This window comes from Dunckerocampus dactyliophorus, chromosome 12 (assembly GCF_027744805.1).
Source record: "Dunckerocampus dactyliophorus isolate RoL2022-P2 chromosome 12, RoL_Ddac_1.1, whole genome shotgun sequence".
Classification (NCBI taxonomy): Eukaryota; Metazoa; Chordata; class Actinopteri; order Syngnathiformes; family Syngnathidae; genus Dunckerocampus; species Dunckerocampus dactyliophorus.
In genome coordinates this window covers 3,497,633-3,519,221 of record NC_072830.1, presented here as the reverse complement: position 1 = coordinate 3,519,221, position 21,589 = coordinate 3,497,633, and the positions used below count along the sequence as shown (strand labels likewise).

Genomic DNA, 21,589 nt, shown 5'->3' with positions numbered 1-21,589 from the left:
ACATTGGTGACCAAAGCGGATATATTGACCATGCGGTTCCAAAAGGGCACCTAGCGCCATTGTAACGTTTACTTCTTTATGCAAAAACACGGCCACCACCTCCAAGCTGTGAGGATCCAGGAGAGATTTTGGTTGAGATTTGCTGGCAAATGCCACTTTAGAGCCAGCAGAAGACAAGTGATAGCGAGGACTTGAACGTAAGAGCTTCCAAGGCAGAAGTAACTAGAGACAGGGGTTTGGGTTTGAGTTCGATCCCTAGCCAGTGCCCCCAACACGCTGCAAAAGCTCTTAACTACTACGACTACTAAAATGGAGGTGCCGGGAGACGGGATCGAGAAGATGTGACTTCCCAACAAAGTGCCAAACAAGACAAGCCAATCGGATTTTAGGCAACACAACTTCTATCTCTAACTAGAATTTCAGCAGTAACCACTTCATTTTAGCTTGATTGACACACGATTAATCCATTGCTACTTCTGGAAACCCTAGGAACAATTCTAGCGACCATTTCTGGTCTTTTAGGAAAATCTAGCGTCCATTTCTGGAAACTCTAAAAACAATTCCAATGACCATTTCTGGTCTCTTAGGAAAATCTCGCGCCCATTTCTGGAAACTCTAGCAACAATTCTAGTGACCATTTCTTGTCTTATAAGAAAATCTAGCGTCCATTTCTGGAAACCCTAGCAACAATTCTAGTGACCATTTCTTGTCTTATAGAAAAATCTAGCGTCCATTTCTGGAAACCCTAGCAACAATTCTAGTGACCATTTCTGGTCTCTTAGGAAAATCTCGCGCCCATTTCTGGAAACCCTAGCAACAATTCTAGCGACCATTTCTGGTCTTTTAGGAAAATCTAGCGTCCATTTCTGGAAACTCTAACAACAATTCTAGTGACCATTTCTTGTCTTATAGGAAAATCTAGCGTCCATTTCTGGAAACCCTAGCAACAATTCTAGTGACCAATTCTGGTCTTTTAGGAAAATCTCGTGCCCATTTCTAGAAACTCTAGAAACAGTTCTAGTGATCATTTGTGATGTTTTCACGCTCTTTTCAGAACCTCTAGCATCAAAACCCAGTAACTATTTCTGGTCTTTTAGGAAACTCTAGCGACAAATCTAGCGACCATTTCTGGTCTTTTAGGAAAGCAACAAATGTAGTTACCATTCCTAGATGCTCTAGCGACAAATTCCGACCGTCTCTGGTCTTTTAGGGAACTGACATGAAAAACATATCGCTCTTCTCAACGAGCAGTGGGCTCCGCTGTGGGCCTCTCCCCCCATCTAAAAGCAAACACAGGCGGCTGAGTCTTGTTTGTGACATTTTAACCAATGAGAATATTTACATGCGTTTAACCAGTTGATAGTCAAAGGCAGTAGTAGATAGGGCAACTATGATTTTGCGGGATTTGGTATGTTTTAGCATGATTCCACAATTATCGTATAATTCTGTTTTCTCTGATGCCATGTAAACATACTGAGTGATTCTGTAAGGCGCTACATAAATCTGCCAAATGCTGAGTTGAGGTTTTGCGGCGTGGACCTCCATTTAAGCCAGTAAACGGAAAGCTCAACAATGAGGGTGCGATGTGGCGATAAAGACCTAATTAGAGCGAGGCTTGTTGCTAAGATACGCAGGCGTATGATGGCATAAATCATGCACATCAACAACAAGTTTCCACAAAAGGAAGATAATTGCCCCTAATGACCCAGAGAGCATTAGGATGGTTTCATGCAGACTTTGAAAAACCGACCTCTACTCGTCCGGGGCAGCATTTTGCCTCGACCACTTGCCCGTGACTTGCCATCAGGGCTTAGTTAGGGTCCACGTGGTCTACAGCGGATTACATTCCTGGCGTCCCTGCGCCAGATGTTTATTACAAAAATACACCCCCTTTCCCTGCCAAGTCGCACGCTCCTTCATCCCAAACGAGGCAGTGATTCCTCCGCCTCTCAGGAAGCTTTCTTCCAGTGCTATCGAGAAGCTGCTGTCTTTATTAACTCGCGCAAAGGTCCAAAGGGATGGGCCTCGCCGTCCCCTGCAGCCTGGCCGCCACGGGGATCCAACTGCCCATAAGCCTCCCGTTGTAGCGCACGCATTAGGCTGATTAAATTAGCCGCAGCCTCACCGTGTATGATGGAAGGTCCATTAAGTGGGGAGGGGGCGGTGAAGTCAATGAAGGATGCGGTGATGTGCACGGACGATTAGATGAGGTGATAGCAGGGTCTCGCTGGGGGAAAAGGAGGCGGCTTTAAGGCTTAGCTGATTGTGTGATGGGGCTCAATTTGTTTTAGGCAGCGGGCCGTGTTTTGTTTCCTGTGTAGGCGCCCCCCCCACACCCTCCATCTGTCCTGCACCCTCAGCAGTTTAAAAAGAGGAGGATTAGCCGCAGAAGTGGGCCTCACTCTCATCGGCCCGAGAAGCGCAGCCCGGCTAATCTCTGGTGCTCAGAAGGAGGGATTTAGAAGGGATGACCTGCGCTCGCTTCACTTTCTCCTGCCCTCTACACAGGAGGGAAGTGCATCCTTCCTTCCTTCCTCCCGTCTGCTGTCACCGGAGCTGTCAATAAGCACAGAGAGCCACCGCGGGGATGCCATAACGAGGCCTCCAGCACCAACGTTTCCCCCCCACGGCCCCTGCGCTTATGAGCATGTAATTGCAGAGTAAGCAAAAGTGGCGGTGAAGTGTGACGGTGATAAAAGGCGGAGAGAGGATGAACAGTTCTAGTCGACAAAGACACAAAAACAGTGCAATCTCGCCCCAGAGGTTGTACGATTCCGAAGTTGACCAAATATTAAAGGAGGAAAATATGCCCAAAACATCTTCGTCACAAACAAGACAGAGTCGCCTATGAGCGCTCTTCGATGGGGGAGAGCCACGGGTCCCTGGTCTACAGGGGTCTGATTAGTTGCTAAATGTAGCAACAACGTCGCTAAGCTGGCAACACCAATCCCTCCTGCTCCGTCTTCATATTCCCTGGCAGATGGCAGAGCAGGTGCGTTTTTGTTTACGGGCGAGGGCGAACAGGTAGAGCCAAATCTATTTGTGGCTGGCCGCCACAAATAATATTGTTGGTGGTTACTTCTTTTTACACTTGTAAAGCAGGTAAAAACATGTGACTTGAAACAATGCCTGTACATTGTACAAGTTTATAAGAATTAAAGAATTTTTTTTTAAATTTCCAGACTCATCCATGAAAGCAGAGCTATTATGCTTGTGTTTTAGGCAAAACAAGATATTCACACACATCAGCTTTGACTTTGGACAACAGTGATCGGCGTTACTGCCTCTTTTCTGATATATTGTGGACCAAACCACTAACTGTTGGTGTTTGCTTCGTTTTGATTTGGTTCCTATAGGGCACAGGCGTCAAACTCAAGGCCTGGGGGCCTGATTCCGCCCGCCTTATTCTTTCATTTCTTATTAATGCATAATTAATATAATTATTATTTTTTTATTAATACAATAGGAAATAATCGTTAGTCGCAACCCTAGTTTAATACGAAATTTGAGCAAAATAAGTGGACACATGCAAGTAGAAAGTGAAGAAAATGTGGAGTCTTTGCAACTGGAACACCTTCCACTCTTGTTGGGAGACTTTCTTCAAGAGCGTGGGGTGTGTCTGTGGGAATTTGTGTCCATTTGTGAGGTTCTTCCTCACCAAATTCCTCCAAGCATGCCTTTATGTGCACTGGGATCAGAAAAGTTGTTTTCAATTAAGATTCGCAGACAAATAAGGACACCAGTCCATATATCCAATAATGTCCATATGTTGTCACATTCAAGCCCAACAAAGCAGCTGTGTGTCACGAGGCGCCGCCATGAAAATCCCAATCACATCCATCAGACGCCTGAAGGAGGCGGGCGTGACGGCCCATGAGGGGGAAAATGATGAATGTGACGTAGATGTCCTCGTCTGTCATACAGCAGGTCTGCGGGGGAGCGAGGAAGTCATTCCATCACACTAGCGAGACACGCTGAGGCTAATCAGTCATGTCCGACAACTCCTCAGCGGCCGGCCCACGCCTCTCGGCTTGTCTGTTGACCTTGTCTTTGATCACATGACCGCCTGCCGTGCCGCTTCCCCGACGGGAATCCCCTCAAACATGGCATCGACACACAGAGTCTCAACGATTCCGCCTGCACTTCTGGCGATAAATCGTCTCACGGGACCTAAAAACACGATGAGATTAACGCTGACGGGATGAGGGCGGCCGTGGAGGGGGCATGGTGGGGTGGGGGTGGGGTCCCGGCTGCTCTGAGGGCGCTATAATTAGCCGCGGAAGATCAAATGACTTTTAATGGGTTCGTCTGAAAGAGGCAGACTATTTCGGATTTTGCGCTGGGAGCTAAATTCATATCTCATCAAAGTAATGGAGTTCTCTTCCGCGCTTGATTGGGTTTTATCTCCCATCAAAAAACGGCCGAGATGGAATTTTGGCGTTGCAAGAAAAAAAACAGTGCAATCTCAGGAAACATCATGGATATATGAAGCAGGTTGCCAAAAAAAAGAGGTGATGCTGAGAGTGAATTTCCTTGTCAATAATTAATAAGCTGAAAACTGAGTCATGTATCAAGAAAAAGCAGAATGACGCTGCGCTGTGATAGTACGTTGGATCCTAGTGTTATATAAAACACCTGCATTCTCTTGAGATTACGCATCACCAGTTTGGTACGTACTGTACCTCCGGTTTAAGGTCACCGTTGGGTTCAATTGAGTACAGCGAGGGAAAAAAACTGCTTAGCTTTTGACGTAAATAAAATTCCCACATACAAAATCTAAATCACCATGAAATAACATAATAGCAGTGTGGCGGCCTGCCACAAATACATTTAAACACATTATAATGGGACTATGTAACTCTGCTTGTTAACAAAACTCACACACACCTGGTCTGCCACAGAATACGAAGATGTGGATCAGGATCAGTGCCGCCATCTCAGAGTAATCAGAACCTTCTAGATACTCTTTTAAAAAAAAAACGTGACTAGCGTCGAATCTAGTGAAGAGACTTTTGGAGACTAAAACGGAGAGGCTCTCAAAAGGGTGAAATGTCTCCCGAGATTGAAGCAGTCCAAAGAGGTATAACTTTGGTGGATTTATTTAGCTGTGGAATCTTCTCATAGCACATAACTATGGTGTGTTGCAGAACCTCCGAACAAAGTGTGAAATATTAATGCTTGATTGAAAAACACTATCAATAAAACAGACATATAATGGTGGGCTGTCAAACAGAGACCCTGACATGAAAGTACATATGGCTCTCCTCAAAGAGCAGCGGGTGCTACTCTGGGCTCCTCCGCCATCTCAGAGCACTTAAGGCTGCTCCGTCTTGTTTGTCCATCCAGCCATCTTCTACCGCTTATCTGAGGTCGGGTTGCGGGGTCAGCAGCCTAAGCAGGGAAGCCCAGACTTCCCTCTCCATGGCTACTTCGTCCAGCTCCTCCCAGCGGATCCTGAGGCGTTCCCAGGCCAGTTGAGAGACATAGTCTCTCCAACGTGTCCTGGGTCTTCCTGACCAGATGCCCGAGCCACCTCATCTGGCTCCTCTCAATGTGGAGGAACAGCAGTTCTACTCTTGAATTTCTCCCGAATGACAGAGCTTCTCACCTTATCTCTAAGGGAGAGCCCAGCCACCCTACGGAGAAAACTCATTTCGGCTGCTTGTACTTGCAATCTTCTTTTGGTCACTACCCAAAGCTCATGACCATTGGTGAGGGTAGGAACGTAGATCCACTGGTAAATTGAGAGCTTTGCCTTTCGGCTCAGCTCCCTCTTCACCACAACGGACCCATGCAGAGTCATTGCAGATGCTGCATCTTTCCCTCCTTCGTGAACAGGATCACGAGGTACTTAAACTCCTCCACTTCAGGCAGGATCTCTTCCCTGACCAGGAGATGGCACACCACTCTTTTCCAGGGGAGAACCAAGGACTCGGACTTAAAGGTGCTGATTCTCATCCCAGCCGCCTCACACTTGCCTGCAAAAAGCCAATCCTGCAGCCACCAAACTGGAACGCCTCAACACCCAGGCTGCGCCTAGAAATTATGTCCATAAATGTAATGAACAGTGACAATGACAACGGGCAGCCCTGTCGACGTCCAACCGTCTTGTTTGTGACATAAAAAAAAACGACAAAAAGAAGCGACATCTGCAGTTCTAAACATATTTGTTGTGCTTTTCATGTTTTTTGTTACACACTTTTTGTCTCCCACAATGTTATTCCTCTCTCCTACAGCGTCAGTCATGCAAATGCATCATGGCCAATTATGCAAATTAGCAATGGCGTCGTTACGCCTGACTCCCACTAGGCAAAGGCTGGGCTGCATTGTATTTGTATAACGAGTAGGTGCATGATGATATTATGAGGCAGCTACACTTAAATGTGTTCCGTGTGGGAATGAATACATGTACTGTGAAACCCATGCTATATTGCAATGATGACATGTTGGATTGTACTGTTATGTTATGAAATTGAGTGTAAAAACCTGGATTCTAGTGACTAACAAATCTCTTCTAGCACCAGAAGTGGTCTAAAATGATGAGGATGTGGTCCAGGGTCACCATGGCAACAGCAGCGATGCCACTATCCTCATTAGAAGGCAGTGAAGCATCAGCTTGCAGGCGATGAAGCTAGAACAGTTTATTGGCTTTAAGCACATTTGCATACGTGTCATGTCGTGCCAGTTAAGGATGGTGAAGGAGACGCCGGCGTGCCTTTTTCTTTCCTTTCTTTCTTTTTTTTAAATTTCTTTTCCATCAGGCATCCCGGCAACGTTAAAAGAGAGGTGTGGGGGTGGAGGGGAGGGGTCTTTTTGGGGCGCAGACAATGCGCTCTCTCGGCAGCGTGTGCCAGATTAAACACACAAATCTGACGCTTTTGTTTCCTGCTGTGAGGCCCCACAAGGAGACGCCAACATCTCTCTCGGAATCGATCGCACGGAGGGGGTGAGAAGCCATGAAGCTTTAACACGCATCTCGTCTTCCGCCTGTCCCACCATGGCCACCGTTTGCCCTTGGCCACCTTCTCCTTGACAAAGTGCTGTCTCAGACACTCTCTCGGGGGATATACACTTACACCTCTCCTATTCCAACTTCTGGAAAGCCACAGTGGACATCCTCCTGGTTGACCAAACTATTTGAGGGGAGCAACTCACGGAGGAGGAGAGCCCAAATGAATCATCTGTTTAATGGAGGATTCATGCCGCGCCACATTGTTGCCTGTCAGTCATTCAAGCAGGTTAACAAGGTGACTCCACCCCCTTTCTTCTTCCTGACTGAAGAAGGGCTTAGTAAGCACTTTTTGCACATTTTACTGCTTTATGAACTCGTGGTTGAGCTCATTTAACAGAGAAATCAACAAGACGCCATTGTAGCCTGTCACACGGCAGCGCCGTCACTGATTAGCAGGGAGGTGGGTGGCTGACAAGGAACACAAATTAATCCGACCTTCAACCCCAGCCACATGCGTGGAGCTCGTTATAGATATAAATAGCCCCGCCCACACAGCCAGAGACGAGAGTCACATTCAGTTTGAGCAAAAGTTCATTAAGGACATTGTATCGTGCTGACGATGTAGTCTCATGTACGAGCGTCATCCTCTTGTACTTCTTTTCCTCTTTTCCTGTTTCCCATCCTCCTTCCTGTCTCTCCACCTTCTCTTCTATTTTTGCTCCCTCCTGTAATATTCCAATCTCCTCGTCCTTTATTCCTGCTTCCTGCTCATACGTTCATTCTTCCCGCCATTATCCTCCTCCTCCTGCTTCCTCTTCTATTCCCCCTTCATTTTCACATGCCCACGCCTCCACTCTTCCTTATATTCCTGCCTCCGTCCCCATCTATTCCGGCTCCATCCATTTGCTTTCCTGAATCTTCCATTCCTGCCACCACCACCTCTTCTTTCGGCCCTTCATCCTCTCATACTTACAGTGGTGTGAAAAAGTTTTTTCCCCCTTCCTGATTACTTTTTTTTTTGCATGTTTGTTACACTTAAATGTTTTAGATCAACAAACAAATGTAAATATTAGTCAATGACAACACAACTGAACACAAAATGCAGTTTTTAAATGAAACTTTTTATTATTAAGGGAGAAAAAAAATCCAAAGCTACGTGGCCCTGTGTGAAAAAGTGATTGCCTCCTAAACCTAAAAACTGGTTGGGCCCCCCTTAGCAGCAAATGCAAAACAAATGCAATCAAACATTTGCGATAACTTGCAATGAGTCTCTTCCAGCGCTGTGGAGGAATTTTGCACAATTGTTGTCATTCAGCCACATTGGAGGCTTTTCCAGCATGAAGCACCTTTCTAAGGTCATGCCACAGCATCTCAATCGGATTCAGGTCAGGACTTGGACTAGGCCACTCCAAAGTCTTCAGCCATTCAGAGGTGGACTTGCTGGTGTGTTTTGGATCATTGTCCTGCTGCAGAACACAAGTTGCTTTCAGCTTGAGATCACCAACAGATGGCCAGACATTTTTTTTTCAGGATTTTTTGGTAGACAGCAGGATTCATGCTTCCATTTATCACAGCAAGTCTTCCAGGTCCTGAAGCAGCAAAACAGCCCCAGACATCACACTATCACCACCATATTTTACTTTTAGTATGATGTTCTTTTTTTTTAAATGCTGCATTACTTTTACGCCAGATGTAATGGGACACACACCTTCCAAAACGTTCAACTTTTGTCTCATTAGACCACAGAGTATTTTCCCAAAGGTCTTGGGGATCATCAAAATGTTTTCTGGCAAAATTGAGACGACCCTTAATGTTGTTTTTGTTCAGCAGTGGTTTTGGTCTTGGAACTCTGTCATGCAAGCCGTTTTTGCCCAGTGTCTTTCTTATGGTGGAGTCATGAACACTGACCTTAACTGAGGCAAGAGAGGCCTGCAGTTGTTTGGATGTTGTTGTGGGGTCTTTTGTGACCTCTTGACTGAGTCGTCGCTGCGCTCTTGGGGTAATTTTAATTGGCCGGCCACTCCTGTTAAGGTTCACCACTGTTCTGTGTTTTCGCAATTTGTGGATAATGGCTCTCACTGTGTTTTGCTGGAGTCCCAAAGCTTTAGAAATGGTGTTATAGCTAGAGAAATTGAACTCAGGTGTGATAAACCATTGACTAATATTTGTCATTGACTAATATTTCAATATGTTTGATGATCTGAAACATGTAAGTGTGGCAAACTTGCAAAAAAATAAGAAATCAGGATGGGGCAAACACTTTCACACCACTGTTTTCCTGTATTCCAAAATCATTCCTGCTTCACGTCTCCTCCTCTGGCCTAATTCCTACACTTTCTTGTATTCACCCTTCATCCTCTCATATTCCTGATTCCTCTACTCCAGCTTCTTCCTCCTATGTTTTGGATTTCTTTAATTCCTACTTTCTGCTCATACGTTGTTTTCTCTTCCACTACTTGTGCCAGCACCACTTTTTTATCCTCCTTTCATCCTCTCATGTTCATGTCCCCTTTCTTCCCACTTCCTCCTTCTCATCTTTGCTTATAATGTTACCCCTGGCTCCCTTCTCCACTGGCTTTATTCCATTTTACAGTATTCATACACCTTCTTCTAGTCCATCTTCATCCTCTCATATTCCCGGTACGCATATTCCTCACATATGCCTGACTCCTTTTTTCCCATCGATTCCTGCATCCGCTTCTTATCCTGCTACCTCCTTATCCCTGTTTCATTCTCTCTTTTATGCCTGCCGCTTCTCCCCTTTCATCCTCTCATATTGCTCCTCTAGTCCTGTTTTTTCGTCACAAATACCCACCATCTCCTGCCCCACTAGTCCTGCTTCCACCTGTCATAACCATGCCATCTCTATTTGAACTTCCTTCTCTAATATTCCTGTCCCCTCATTCCTTCAAGATTCAAGATTTTTTTTGTCATATGTACAGGAAAACAGGTAGTTCTGCTATGCAATGAAATTCTTATTCTGTTCATTCTCCCAAGAAAAGAAAGAAAACACAAGAAAAAGAATAAGAACATAAGAAACATAAATACCAATAAATTAAGCAACAACAACAGAAGAGACATTAATACAAATAAATAATACAAATAAATAAATAAAAGTGCTATGAGTGTGTGCATGCGTGCGGCATGTGTGAGTGCTTCGTTGAGAAGCCTGATGGCCTGTGGGTAAAAGCTGTTTGCCAGCCTTGTGGTCCTGGACTTCAAACTCCTGTAGCGTCTGCCTAACAGCAGGAGTGTGAATAATGTTGTAATAAATGAGTGTTGTGGATGTGTGCTGTCCTTGATGAGGTTGTGTGTTCTTCGTAGAACTCTAGATTTATAAATGTCTTGCAGTGTGGGGAGGGCTGCCCCAACAATGTTCTGTGAGATCTTGATCACCCGCTGGAGTGCCTTCCTATCACGTATTGTACAGTTACCGTACCAAACAGTGATGGAGGCTGTAAGGACACTTTCGATCGTGCATCTATAGAAGCAACTGAGGATTTTGGTGGGCATGCCAAATTTCCTCTGTCTTCTCAGGAAGTACAGTCTCCTTTGGGACTTCTTCATAATTTGCTGGGTGTTGTTAGACCAGGTGAGGTCCTCGCTGATGTGTGTGCCAAGGAACTTGAAGGTTTTCACCCTCTCCACCTCAGTCTCATCAATAAACAGGGGTCTATGCAGCTCCTTTTCCCTTGTTCTTGGGTCGATGATCATCTCTTCAGTCTTATCTGTATTGAGAAGGAGATTGTTATCATGACACCAAGCTATGAGGTCCGCCACCTCTCCTTTGTATAATGTTTCAACACCACCAGTGATCAGGCCAATGACTGTAGTGTCATCCGCAAATTTAATGATGCTGGTGTTGTTGTGGGAGGCCACGCAATCATAGTTGAAGAGCGTGTAGAGGACTCAGCACACACCCCTGTGGGGTCCCAGTGCTCACAATTCTTGAGCTGGATGTGCGATTGTGGACTCTGACTGACTGGGGTCTGCCCGTGAGAAAGTTAAACACCCAGTTACAGAGGGAGGGTGACAGGCCAAGTGTGAGGAGCTTATCTGTGAGTTTGTGGGGGCTGACTGTATTAAATGCAGAGCTATAGTCTATAAATAGCATTCTGAAATATGTGTCCTGGCCCTGTAGGTGAGAAAGGGCTGTGTGGATGGCAGTGTTGACTGCATCATCCGTGGACCGGTTCTAGCGATATGCAAACTGTAGAGGGTCCACAGTTGCCGGGATGCTCTTTTTCATGTGGGTCATGACTATCCTTTCAAAGCACTTCATTACAATAGGAGTGAGTGCTATAGGGCGATAGTCATTTAAGCAGGTCACGTTGCTCTTCTTGGGTACGGGCACTATAATGGTGGACTTAAAGCAGGTCGGTACAGATGCTTGTGCAAGCGACAGGTTCCTGCTCCTCTGTTATTCCTGCTTCTCTCTTTTACCCTCCTTGCCACCGCCTCTATCCCCCCTTCCTCATATTCCCGTCTGCTCATTTATTCCTGCTTCATCCTCTTATGTCCCTACCATCTCATTCTGCTCTTCTATCCCTGCCTCCTGTCTTTATATTCCTGCCAACTCCTCCTGCTCTTTTCCCGTGTCCTCACGGCGAGGTAAAAAGCATCAAGCGTGTTCAAGCAGCCTTCATGTTAGGACAGAAAGAGCTAATCAGAGTCGTCAGCCTGCAGGGGGACTGCTGTCCTCACGTATGGACAGACTGTTTGAGGACAGATGGACCTCGGGCAGACTTACAAGTGCTCGATCACTCACAGACAAGCCCGCTGGATGTTTTATTAATGCAATAAAAGCACACACACACAGAAAAAGAGAGCGAAAGAGTGAGAGAGTGAAGGGTGACTGGGTTTAAACCGCCTGCGTTGCCTCGCGTCCCCCAAGCAGAAAATGCATGAAATAATAAAGTCAGGAGAGGCGGTCCTCCTTGCAGCGCCGTGATGGGGGATGTTTTTGTCTAGCGGGCCACTCTCTGGCAGGAAGCGAGGCACTGGCAGCACAATACGACCACAAAGGTCTGCATTCCTGCACAAAGGCTGCGGTGGCGCAGCTGTTGCAAGGCGGCACAGGTGTGCTGAGCAACCATGTTGTCCTACATAGCACCAAAAGGCTGTGCGCCTGCGCCAATACAAACCTGCTCGCACCTATCAGGGATAGGGTCTTTTCCGGACGCAATAAGACGGGATCATTAACGCGCAACCACAGCCTAGCAGACAAAGGTGGGCATGGTGGGAACAAGGCCCGCCTGATGAGCCTCTTGTGCTTAAATCCGCGGGATGAGCTTTATGAGCGTGTCTGACGGCGGAATCGCTCCAGGAAGATGTAAGGAGGAAGAAGGAAGGGAGGGAGGAGGTGAAGCTAGGCAGGAACACAAGGAAGCTTTGAGGACGTGAGCGGAGAAAAGAATAATTTGGCACAGCCCCCACTTTTCAGCAAGCATTCTTATTACAGTTTTTCTTGCCTAGGCATAATTCTATGTACCAGGGTTTTTCAATTAATATTGAGTCAGGTCTGTTTATGCAATTTTTTTCGCAGTGAAGGTCCGAACCTTATTTTGCTTTAAATTGCGTCAAACAGACGAGCTCATACGAATATCAGATGTAATGAAACCTTGCACATCACCCTACAACCTGTGCTTCTCAAATAGTGGGGCGGGCCCCCGGGTGGGGCACGGTGAACTGTGAGAGACTGTCTGTACAGTACAGATAAATAAAGAGATATTATCAGTTTCTCAGTTATATTTCAAATCAATATTTCTGTCCCCCACTGGGGGCATGACAGAAAATAATTGAGAACCACTGCAGTACAACACACTTATTTTGGCACCTAAATTGCATTTAAAAGAAAACAGGACCAAATTTCACATAAATAATCAAATGTTTGACTGTACAAACAATGGCATGGTGGTAGTAGTGCCACGATCTGGTGCTGCATGAGTGCTGCTGGCACTGGGGAGCTGCGGTTAATTGTGGGAAATCATAGTGGCAGCACAAGTGAGTAGCAAGATAACATGTTTCTTGCGTGCACTCAAGCATGGCGGTGGCAGCATGACAGTCCAGAGATGCACGAGTGCTGCTGGCACTGGGGGAGCTGTGGTTCTTTGGAGGGGACTTCCAACATGTTCTGTCTCATTGTTGAGCAGAGTATCACCCCATCCCTTCTTGAGTATATCAGCGCACAGCATATCATGCATTAAAGGAGCTGCACATCAAAATTCCTGAATCTTGGCAACTTTTGAGCTCTTTTGATGAGATCATTGTGTTTTGTGGTGGTAGCGTGCATGAGTGCTGCCAGCACTGGATGAGCTGCAACTGAAAGAGGGGAAAGATGAATTCCAACATGCACTGTGACATTGTGAAGACAAACTTGAACCCCCCCCCCCCCCCCCCATGCCCTCATTAAACTCCTTCTTGAGTTTAATGACGCATAACAGCATGCAGCATATCATGCATTGTCTTGATAGGGTCATTAAAGTAGCCGCACAGCAAACGCATTTTGTTCCCGGTCCTCGGCAACTTTAATTGTCAATATCAACAAAACTAGTGACTTTTTTTCTCTTTTGGTGGGCCCACTGTGTCTTGCCTATAGTCAAGTGTTGTGGTAGCGTGCATGAGTGCTGCCGGCACTGGGGAAGCTGTGGTTCACTGCGGGAAACGATTAATTCCAAAAATGTACTGTCACACTGTGAAGAAGAACTTGATCCCACCTTTTTGCATTTAATGCCACATAACAGCATGCAGCATATCATGCATTGTCTGTCAGCGCACATGAGTGCTGCCGGCACAGGGTGAGCTGTGGTTCATTGAGAGAAAAGATCAATTCCAACATGTGCTGTCACACTGTGAAGAACTCAGTCCCCCTGCTTTTTTCTTTTTGTGTTTAATGCTACATAACAACATGCAGCATATCATGCATTGTCCTGATAATTATTAAAGTAATTATTAAAGTTATTAAAGTAGCCTACCAAGCACAGTTCTTTCATACATATTAGTGACTTAAAATTGGCAATATGGACAAAACTAGTGAGGTTTCTACTGCAGTGTCTGCAAGTATGGGGGTGGTAGCGTGCATGAGTGCTGCCGGCACAGGCGGAGCTGTGGTTCACACAGGAAAAAGGTGAATTCTAACATGTTCATGACATTGGGAATCAGTTTTGTCAGTTTTCCAACATGACAAGATGTCCAAACACACCTCCAAGATGACTTGATGAGAAAGATGAAGAGATGAGCACCTGTGGGGCATCCTCAAGCAGAAGGAAGGGAGGTGAACATCCAGCAGGTCCACCAGTGATGTCAGTGGAAGAGGATTCCAGTAACAACCAGCGCAGCTCTGCTCTATTCCACACCAAAGATGGTGTAAAAAATGCATCTGGTAGCAAAGTCAAGCTGGTGGAAAGGTGGCTTATGTGCGCTTGTTGCCACTAAGAGGATTGGCATGCCGGCCCAACAATTTCAAACAGGCTTTTACCTGCTAAGCCACAAGTGAAGGGCAGCGTGGGCGGCGGATGATTGACACTACACCCGGAGACGAGAGAGCCCGACGCCCATGACGATACTCAGGGATATCATTAGCAATGCAAGTGGCACTTTGGAAGAGAGGGGCGCAGGGGGGGGTCTATTGTCCTCCATCATCCTCCACCTCCCACAACTGTATGGTAATGAAAGCTGGAGTCTCTCCCAAAACACAACACTCAGCTGTGCTAATTTGCACGTAAATGCTCGCTATCAGCTCTTATCCAGTACGTGCACGGTCAAGCACATACAGAAAGAAAAATGTCAAGGCTACGTCTACTTTTACTATCACCTTTTATCACAAAGTAAACATGGTTGACATTTTTATCAGCCGTAAGAAATACTTTGTTGCTGCAATACAGTCTGTTTGCGTCTCAGGACATTCAGTGACGGTTTATGTCATTTGTGTCATCAATACATTTGCATTACAAATAGATTTGATTAAATACACCTTTCTTGAGCCCCTTGGCGTGTGCCCTTAGAGAACTTAAAGTTGCAGTAGCAGCAACAACACATGCAGTATTCAAGACAGTGGTGATAGCAGCACAGCACACTGCATAAACATTATGTTTATTGCGGTTAATTGGGTCCCAGACCTGACAGTGATAGGATTCATTATTTATACATGGGATATTGTCATAGTTAAAGCATAGAAATCCTGTTTACGACCTTCTAAATATGCTTTCTAACATTATTAGCGCCTTCCAGACATGAAATAACACCCCTAGAGTCAGCCTTCCACTCCTATTACCCAATATCGTAGACATAATAAGAGAAAATAAGACATTTAATACAGACTCACTTGTTAGCAATGGGAGAGTTATTTGTTTACTTCCGGTTTGTGTATAGTAATAGTTGGCTATTGTCTCATCAATGTAACATTACTGACACCTAGTGACCAGTGTAGTACAAGATATCATCACAATGTCTTTGAATGAGTCTTCTAAATGCCTTATGTTTGTATTTTAATTCATTTCATCCATTTTTGTTTGAAAATGTTTAATTTGGGCAAACAATATGCATCATTTGCTTAAATGTGCATATTTTTGGACTAATAATAGGCCGTGGTCAACCACAAAACAACAGAAGAAAGCCTTCTTTGTGGTTCTAAGAATATTTGTCTGTTTTCAGGAACGTTTTTTGCAAAGAGTCATTTATGCAAATTTGACGATTACGTCAGGTCCCCGCCCCTGTCACGCCACAAAGAGATTGCAGTCCTGTGAGATAAACTGCACAGAAAAGTGAAAAAAGGATGGAGTGAGGTTCCACCGTCTGGCAAAGTTAACCAAACCGCCACCTTAAAAACCGAGGCACGTACTGAACAGTGATTATGGCGCACTGTTACACCCCATTAGTCAATAATAGGATCATTACTTCAGGTTATTGGTTATGTAGAGTTTGATTTTAGATGTGGACACGAAGCCTACACAAATTGAGTTAATTGTGAGAATTATACACTATACAGCAAAGACTGGTGCAAAGTGGATGGAGCGAGGTTCCCAAGACTGGCAAAGTTAGCGCACAAATATGGCCGCACTTTCCCCCGTTATTAACGTGAAACAGTAAAGTGCAAAACTAACGTTGGCGTGTTCCTGTTAAAAGCTGTGCAATTGAAGAAGTTTAGCTGAGTCTCGGGCCATGTGGCCTTTACAACCGCCATTATCCTTTTTGTTTAAACAAGGCATGTTTGGGGTGGAACTTAACTACAACTCATTGTACAAAAACATGTTGTTTTTTAATGATTTAAGGACATAAAAAGCCCAACCTTTACTGTCATAGCAGGTTGCATTGTCATGTCCTCTGAGTCAAAGGTTGACGGCGTGGAGTGATGTTATGCTCTGCCGACAACCTGCTTAGCGTTGCAGATCTACAATTGTGTTGCACAGCGTGTTCATGTGTACATTGTGTTTCAGCACGGTTGTGATAATCTCAGTCGCTGCAGTCCAACGGGGATGAAATGTACAGAAAAAACGCATTAACCGCTCCAGATATGCCTTTAATCCCCAAAGTAAATGCCTCGGTAAACCTGCGACGACGCTTGCACACCAGGTTGTGTGCATCAGGACAAAGAGCAAGCCCGTTAAAGCGAGCGTCCATCATGTAGACGACGGCGTCGAAAGCGAGGCACCGCAGCTGAGGCAACAAAAGGCGGGCGTCCTCGCAGGTATCTGACACAACAAAGGCATTTGCACAGCTGAAGGCGGGCGTCCGAGCGTGAGGGCGCTGGGAATAAAGCACGTCCGACGTGGCAACAGCCAGCCTCTCTGGAGGCTCATGAATCCAAAAGGTCAAGGTCGGCCATGGCGGCATCCACTTTTAAAGTTGAAAGGCGCCACACAAGTTCATGAACGTGTCCTTTAGTCAAGTGTTGACATGATATTAGATTCAAATGCGAATGGGAAATCCCTCAGAATATGATTTACACTCACACAATCAAGCAACACGTCAATGAATAAACATTTCTTTATTGCATTGTCTACACCCGGAATTTATTTATTTTTTACTCCTGTATTTATTATTTTAAAGGATTTTTATATTTTATACTATTATATAATAAGTAGGGCTGTCAATTGATTAAACTTTAATTGCAATTAAGTCATTAGTTAACTCGTAATTAATCACTATTAATCACGAATATAAGTTTTTATCTCTCATAAGTGTTCCTTTGAAAGATCATTTAAAGTTTTGAATACACCCTTATACAAACTTTTGTTTATTAAACATTTATTAAACTTTTTGTTTTAAAACAGCTCAACATAAAATGGACCACAATGTATAAAAAAACAAACAATGTACAACAAGTAGACATTGGTAAGGTAAACTGCTCATCACTTGAAATATAATTGTGACTAACATTACAAATAAAGGTTTGTAAACACTCACTAACTAAATGAAATGAAAACAGGGTGTTATGAATATAAATATTGACAACTTATAAAAAATAAAGTGCTCAAGAACAGCCAGTATTTTACAGAACAGTCAGGCTATAGCTTATACTTCACTTCCCAACACTTTAACACATGCATGCACTCTTTCACACACACTTTATCACACTTTTCTTAGTCTGGTGACTTCAGCGAAGTATGACACCACGGGTCTTTCAGCAGGTAACTTTTATTCTGTCATTTTTTACAGCAATTCAAGCACAAACCCTAATAAATCATTAATAAATGACAACAATAACGCTAATAAATTCCCTCGTGAGCTTTTACTGATATTTCATTGAGGTCTGTGTGTGTGCTCGCTCACTTCCGCCTTTGTCACATTGACACAAGCCCCCAAATAGCTGTCCTCGGCTATGCCTGCCAGTAACTAACAGCTCGTAACCCACATTTTAGCTCGCAGTTCAAAGCAAAAAATCAGCCGAGAGACGACTTCCATCTAAAAAAACACTTGTATGCCACGGAAGGACTGTATAAATGACAATAAAAAAATACCTGAAATGCTCCAGTACCTTCTCTCCCTCTTTCTGGCATTTGAGATTCAAAATACTCCGTCACACCTCAACACCCAGCGACAGCAGATACGCATACCTTTGGTCTTGAGAGTCATCTGGTACGGCTTTGAAGTGAAACCTACCATTCAAAATACCCTTTTCTTTCTCCATTTCTGCCCAGTATTTGTTCTTGCTTGTGGCTCCACATCAACTGATGCTGCGTTTCCTCAAACTACAATGTGGGCCGAGGGTCAAACAGGACGTGCGCACGTTAATCGCGCATCAAAACAAATAGTGGCGTCAAAGGGAATTCCTGTTAACTCGTTATTAACTCATATGACAGCCATAATAATAAGTAATAATCAGTTGGCATTTTGTCTACGTATATCCTAATTATTGTTTTCAATTTTTTTTTAATGATTACATAATAAGTAATAAAATAATTACTGCTTCATCTGCATCCTGCATTTATGTATTCATCAGGGCTGTAAAACATTCAAAATTGAATTGAGAATTACCTCTAAATTTCAATTCAGCTCTTGAATTTGAGCGCTGAGTTGCAATTCAAATTTGAATTGCAGGAAGTAGAAGTGAAATTCCATGACATTCAAAGAAATTCATGCTGCATAATTAAGGTGTGTGTGTAACAATGAAGCTTTACAGCATATATTTCAAATAATGAATTTTAGAAAAATATTATTGTATGGACTTGATGTGCGCAATACTTTTTTATAGTAGATACTTAGTATATTCATTGTTTTTTTAAATCGCAAATTAACATTAAAGGCCAAAGCTGGTTTATACTTTCCAGCATTAAGGAGTATGCTTAATGTTACCGTCTGGTAGTGTCATTTGGAAGAAACATGTATGTTAAAAGTAATGCTCACTGACATGTGACGGCAATTAATTTCTCTGAACTGCACTGAATTCAATTCCACTTCCTGTAATTCTAATTCTAATTCAGTTCAACATCCTGTGGGGTGGAGTCAATTCAAATTCAAATTCAACTTCATCCATTGAATTTAGTTCTGAAATTCAGAATTTTGGCCAGGCCTCGTATTCATCATGTAAATACATTTTAACTAGGGATGTCTGATAATATCGGCCAACCTATATTATTGGCCCGATATTGGCATAAAAATGCAATATCGGTCAATATCCTTTAGGTTTTTTTCCCTATAATAAAAAGCCGATATAGCCCTTGAAGCGCCAAAGTCGCAACATTGCGGAATACGCTGCTAATATGCCTCGTGTAGTTAATACTTTACACCAGGAGGTGGCAGACATGTCTGTAACTTCAATCTGAGCAGCATTTGTGGATGTGTTTCTGTGTACAGTTTGGGAGTTTGTGGACTTTGTGGCCCCGTGGGGCCGTGTTCAGGGTGGCACGGCGTGGTGGCTTGTTGGATGGATGCATGGATGGATAGATGGATGGATGGATGGATACATTATTAATCACCAGAAGAAATTCGCATTTCCAGCAGCTCTGCAAAAATGCCATGATGAACTTAATCACTTAATCACAAAACAAAACAACCATGGCAAGACATGAGAGATACGTAAAAAAATATAATAAGAATAAATAAATAATAAATACGGAACACAACACGTCAAATTTGTAGTGCAAGAATACATAATAAATAAGAATAATACTGTACATAAGAATAATAACACATAAGAAGGTCATAAGTCCAGTCCTGTCCGGTCCAGTCCTTCCACGACAGGAGATATGTGATGTTACACATATCAGTATCGGTTTATATCGGTATCGGAAATTGAGAGTTGGACAACATCAGCATATCAGATATCGGCAAAAAAGCCAATATCGACCATCTCTAATTGTAACTCATATTTATCTTGAACTCCCTTATTATTTACATTTTTTTTACTCTCATATACCAATTAATACAAATTATTGCTTTGCCTGTCCCCTGAATTTATTTATACATTTTACTTCTGCATTTATTTATTCATTTATCTGTAAATTCTTATTTTAAATTATTTTAGTATTTTTTATTGCTATTATTACATAATAAGTAACTGCTTCGTCAATCCTGCATTTATTTCTACATCGTGCAATGTTTTTCCTGCTCCTGTATTTATTTATTCATTTATCCTTAATTCTTTATTATTTTAAATTATTTTTTGTCTTTATATTATTATTTTTATTTAGCCTTAAATCCCTTGTTATTTTGATTTTTGATTATTATTTCAGTAATAACAAACTATAGCTTTGCCTGTACGTTTAATTTATTTATACATCATACAATGTTTGTTTTTTTTACTTTTGTGTTTATTTATTTGTTCATTTATCTTTAAGTTTGTATTATGTAAAATTATTTTTGTATTTTTTATTACATAACTAATAGTCGTCTCTAGCCTGCATTTGTTTGTACATCATACAATGTTCTTTTTCACTGCTGTATTTATTTATTATTTATCTGTAAATTGTTTATTAATTTTAATTATTTATGTATTTTTATATAAGTAGTAATAAGTATTTTTATATAAGTAGTAGTACTGCATCCTGTATATTTCGCATATACAGTATTTATACATTATGCAATGTTTCTGTGAAGGTTTTTGTTAACTATGGTATTTATTTATTTACTAACCTTTAATCTCTTATTGTTTTAAATCATTTTAGATTTATTTGAAGTTATTTTTATTTATTCATTTATTTGAACATGCTTTTTCCTTTAGTCTTTCCTCCTTTTCGCTCATCACTGCATCAGCAATGTATCTTTTCTTCCTTCCTATCAGAAAACGCTGACATTTCAACACAGGAAGTGAACAAACGATCAGTAATTGCTGAGACACGGAGAAGGAGGGGTAGGATTAAATAAGGTCTGCTTCTTCCTGCTCCTTTTCAGATTCTCGATGTAACTTGTTAAGTTAATGAGCGTGTTCTTCACCTGTCCCAAGTCATTCATTGATCGTGTTAAGAAAACGGCGACGCTTTGACAAGCCTTTCTAACAAGCTGATGCAGATACGTTCACGTATGAGCTTCCGGGAGTGCAAATAAATCCCAAACAAAAAAGACAAGCTTGGCTATTGATTACAGAACACAAAATGCTCAGCATGCCACTCGAAGCCGCCAGCAAAAAAAAAATCCTCCATTTAATCCATTTAATGGAGGAGTCGTAGATTTCCTCCATTAATCACCTCCAGGGAGTCCGTCCCGCATCGACTCGCCACGCAGTGGCATCGATTTTGTTTATAGGTCGGCGCTACGTGCCTGGCGGGCGGTCCGTCCTCCCAAATGGCGTAGGGGAGAGCAGCGTTCACTGAGGTGTCAGCAGGAGACATCTTGTTAAAATGGTTTGCAGGGAGGAGAAGGAGGAGGTGGAGGAGTATAGTTAGGTCAGGAAGGTGTGAAGTGCAGGGAGGAGGGGTGGCTTGTTTGGACTGGAGAAGGTGTCAGGCCATCTACCATACGCTCTATCATGTCTCATACTGGACGACATCCCATATAATCTGATGAAATTCATTCAAAACATGCAGCTACAGCCAAAAATCAATAGTATTCTTTTGCCAACAGAGCATACGAGTCTGTTTTATCAAGTACTAGTCAAAATGAATAGCCATCACATAACATGAGTAGTGTTCTTGTCTTGGCATATACCAATGATAATAATCCATGCATCTCTGAGGACGCTTGGTTTTCAAATGTGAGCGT

The 21,589-nt window shown here is 43.2% G+C and overlaps 1 protein-coding gene across 8 annotated transcripts in view; it reads right to left on the bottom strand.

Moving 5' to 3' along the window:
* Positions 1–21,589, bottom strand: part of aplp2 (amyloid beta (A4) precursor-like protein 2) — a 62,391-nt gene that overhangs the window by 39,862 nt on the left and 940 nt on the right. The window lies entirely within an intron of this gene.